Below are 5,213 nucleotides of genomic sequence, written 5' to 3'. Positions count from 1 at the left end.
AATTATTCATTTTTTCAATAACTTTTTAAAAGTTGTCTGTGTTCCGTCCTTTTCCAAGGACAGGTCAGAATCGAAATGCCTAAAACGAGTTTCAATGCAATCTTTTAACTTTAATCTACAAGCCGCTTCCTTTTTACAAAAACAAACATGCTAATTTTAGAACCAGTTATTATTTTTATTTAGTAGAAATATTTTTAATTGTATTACAAGGTAAAAAATCCAATGTATATTGAAACTATTCAAATGTGTAATAGAATGCAAGGAGAAAATGATAGTGTTGACTTAACCATACTTTCATAATATGTATGCACTGGTCGATTACCATATCTTACAATTTTTACAATGCTGTACAAACACTACAATGTTACGATTATAACACCTTATATAAATTTTGAATTAATGTATCGGGAACATCCGATTGATTTGAGGACTTAGCTGTGATTTATGACATCGGAAACATCCGATTGATTTGAAGACTTAGCTGTGATTTATGACATCGGAAATTATCATCAACTGTATGAGTTGATAATTAACTTGAAATATTGAAGGTACAGATAGTTCATGTATTTGATACGTCTTCACCGGTGTGAAAGGTTTACATGCCTTGTATGAAAATCCAATTTAGTGGAGACTGCCAAAAGAGTGTGCCTAAAAGATTTTATACATTCATCATTTACCAATTAAAAAAAAACATTTTTTCTTCAAAATGTTTAATTAATGGTAGTTTTTTACTTTTTTCTTAATATTTGTGTTCCCCATCATCCTTTAATGATATTCGGATGCCCTAGTTGCTTGTATTTTTCACCAAATTATTTTTTTTTGTATATATTCCACCAAAAAAAAAATTAACAATTGAAATATATATATATATGGCAATCCAGTGGAACATCTGTCGTTATTGGGGTTTTAGTCATTGTTAATTAACTCGAGAAAATGTACTACTATTTTGAACCAATAATTTTAATATAAAGTAGAGAGAGAAAGTGAGACAAATATAGTTTATTTCATTTTTACTTTTTCCCAAAAAGAAGATGAAAACAACACATTATTTTTTTTATGCATTTGATTAGCTTTTCTTGATAAATCTTTATCAGGAACGCTAAACGACGAATATGTGTTAGGCATGGATGTTTCAGCAATGTTTTAATACAACCACGGTTGTATATTTATATAAGACCTTCATTTATAGATTTCTCAAAGTTTTAAATTCACTATAGAAAATATCAGACATTGCACAATGTTTGGCTTCAAGGTCTGTGTTATTTTGTTTTTATTACTCATTTGTTTATTTAAACAAAAGTAGTTTCTAATTTCACACACCCTTTCCGTCATTTATATATAGATATATAACACTATCCGTGGCATTGTCAGTTTCATCAAAGTTATTTATCTTGATTCGTACGCAATCGGAAGACCTCAACCATTAAAAAAATAAAATATCAGTACACATCTATTTAAAGCATTCATACATTTATAGTTCTGGTTAAATTCGTAGTATCTATGACCTTTGAATTTCTTAATATGTAAGTTCTTGAAGACTAGAAGTCAATCAACGTCCTTGAGATGAAATATTTTTTCAACATGAATAAGCACCATCCTATCTCGTTCAAAATCACGTGACTGATAAAAAGTAGTTCTTGTCAGTTTAAAAAAGCAGCATCACAGCTAGTCGCAACATGCCATAACAATCGCAGATTATGATAACGTGCTAAAGAGACATTTTCCATATAATTCGGTACTGCAGTGCATTAATAAATAATATTAAATTGATGGTGTGGATTTTAATACAATAGTTATATTCTTACAATTACTTATATAAATAGACTGACAACCTTTGAGTTCATGTCATTTAGCATTACAACAACAGAAATGTGAAAACCATGAAACAGAAAAATTACAAAACAACAGTTTGACTTTTACTTAAATGCAAGGTTTAATGAGGGGATCGTCTTGTCACGTTATATACATATATTTTTATAAATAAACCGAGTAATGAGATGTGTTTTTTGCAACACAACAATCATGACAATGTCACTTCAAAATGTTACCGTAACTTATCCAATCAGTCTAATTTCTGAAACTTCTTGAATCTTTGTTCAAACACTTTGAACCCGCCATATTTTGTTGTGTCATTACCTCACAGTGGTTGTCTTTTTAATTACCACTAATTTGTTTGCGAATTTGATGTTGATTCAGAAATTCACCGTTGTTATACTGGGAGCGAAATATAACTTGGCATGCAGAAAAGATAACTGTCCATAAAAAACCCGTAATGTTGAACTCTGAATGCCTTTTTGATTTTATCATTTTATTCTTTGACGTTGCTCCAATCTACTTTTATTCCGAATGATTATATATCATCATTATTGCTTTCAAACTATGATTTATTTGTTACTGTAAGGGATCATACATTTGCTTAAATATTGAGTGCATAAGTCCTTTTTGTGATTCCACGTCGAACCATAAATATGTTTGTCTTAGTGTATGTTTCTCTAGTGAAAAAATACAAAACAACAGTTTGTCTTTTACTTAAATGCAAGGTGGAATGAAGGGAGCGTATTGTCACGTAATATTCATATTATTTTGTAAATAAAGAGAATTGTGTGCTTTGCTACACTGCAATATCACTTTCAAATAGTCCCGTATCTAAATCCTATTACAATAAGTACAATCTCAAACCTTTTCGAATCTTTGTTCAAACACTTATTATTTGAGCTTAAAATGTTAATATACATATGAAAAAATTAACTAGGAAGACAAAGGATAGAGGCATAACGATGGCAAGGCTCCGTGTTGATGACCGTACTTTGACCGATGATGGTTTACTTTTATAATCTGTGACTTGGATGGATAGTTGTCTCATTGGCACTAATACCTCATCTTCTTATATCTATATAGCTATAATTTTGGGAGATTACATACAGAGTAAAAAAAGCATTAAGAACTATTTTAGAATACTCGTTAGATAGAAAATGCCTAAAAAAAATAAGACCCTTTAATTCAATACGCGAAATTAATTCAAGTTTATACTTATGTTGTTTTATGTTTAGTTGTGCAAATTCAAATCTGCTTGTGCAAGCTTCTTGAAAATATATTCACTTTTTACCCCTCTATTCTACATGAACGAACGCATTTCATGATCCTCATATTGATGCAGAGGTAACAAACTCATATCAAAAGTTCCCGTGATAGTCAGTGATTGAATATTGGGTTCTTAAAGAGAGGTTATAGATTTGAGACTATGATTAAGGGTTCGAATTTTAAAACTTGGAAAGCTTTTATTACAAAATGGTATTTTTGATTAACAGTTATAAAGTCAAATGTATGCATTCTTTATTGTTAGTGTTGAATATAAGGCAATATATTGTGGAGTTCATTTTTAATCATACATTATAATCCGAATGGTTGTGACATTTGATAAAATATTGACAATTTACCCTAGTCACAAACTGAGGATGGTTACACCAAATATCCAGTTTCCTGCGAATCGAAATTATACAATGTTTCTTGTAGATTATTGAGTAATGTCTTTCAAGCGAATGAACTGAAATATTTTTATCCGTGTAAACTAAGCGATATTTTGTTAAAAAACAATGAGAATATATTAACAATTACAAAAGGTTATTAATTTCAAAGGGTTATCATTTACAAAAGATTATTAATTACACAACGTTATCAATTACAAATTAAAGTGAAAAGTTCTTTGAATATTGCTTTTATTTGTACAAACATTGGTTTTGGTTTTCTTATTGATAATTTAATCAGAACTAAATATGTATTCAATTTTTGCTATCGTACAATTTATCAAATATATGTTGTGTAAGCTACGTTATAAAGGGTATTTGACTTTCTCCAGTCAAGAGCCTTTATTTTAGTGGCTATCGTTTTTTGCTATCTATGTTATGAGTCAAAGCTATTCAGTACAAAAATCAGACGTGGTATGATTGCCACTAAGACAACTATCCATCACGGACCGAACGAAGAAGATTTGGGTATTTATAGTCTACTTATATACCTTGAACAATTATCATAACCCATCCCGGATATTAAGCTTTCATTGCCCAGAAAATAATCGAAATCGAAAAATTACCAAAAAACGCAACTGTCTGATTAAAGAAAAACAATAAAACAAAAACAACATTGATATGATAAACTGCGAGACACGATCTGATGCTTTTGATACCAATTGGTATTCTAATACTTCCGAATGATTTAAGCTGGCTGATACATGCAAAGAGAAGAGCAATAAACCATAATATTTGATAGAAGTCAAACACTTTATCTCCTTTACCTCAGGCGTAGATTACCTTAGCTGTATTTGGCAACACTTTTAGGAATTTGGATCTCAATGCTCTTCAACTTCGTACTTGATTTGGCTTTTTTAAAACTTGTTTGGATTCGAGCGTCACTGATGAGTCTTTTGTAGACGACACACGCGTCTGGCGTATATATAAAATTTAGTCCTGGTATCTATGATGAGTTTATTTTCATTTCTCATTTTATAACAATATTAAGATTATTAAATAGCAGTTTGACCAAACAAAAATTGATTCAATTTATCCATTAGTTTTTACACCAGCTATTTGAAAGCTCCTTAACTGACAATTAAAGGCAACTTTAGGGCTTCAATGGACTTTTAAAAAATCTCTAAGCCATTCATTATTTTTTTGAAACCTAAAATGTGAGCCATTTTCACGTTGTTCATATCAATAGGAGGCGTTTGTGATTACTTCGAGGTTTAATTCAATTTTCCCAGACGTATAGCGTTTGTCATCTTGTTCTCAATCTAAAAATAAAAATACTCTCGTGGATTGACTTTCTACTATTACGCAATTTCTATCAGTCAACAAATCATGCTACATTTATTTGAATAGAATACATGATACAAGATATATAAACAGATGTGACCTTTACGGGATATCTATATATCAGTGTATTTAAATTGTTTATCTTATTTAATGCGTAGGAACTTCTGATTTTTGTTTAGAACGCTTTCAAAATTATCCTACATTAAATCAAACGGGTTAGTATACCGGTATTTTACAATTGTCATGAGACTAAGAATCTACTATTGCTTGAGTCTCAGAACAACTGAATTATATTTTAACATTATAGAGATATTCCATGCAAAACAATATTAAAATAATAATAAAGAAAGAGGTAGAAGATATCAAAAGAACAATGAAAACATTGATTTGCTAATAAATTTTATT

Source organism: Mytilus edulis, chromosome 6 (assembly GCF_963676685.1).
Source record: "Mytilus edulis chromosome 6, xbMytEdul2.2, whole genome shotgun sequence".
NCBI classification, from domain to species: domain Eukaryota; kingdom Metazoa; phylum Mollusca; class Bivalvia; order Mytilida; family Mytilidae; genus Mytilus; species Mytilus edulis.
This window is presented reverse-complemented; position numbering follows the sequence as displayed.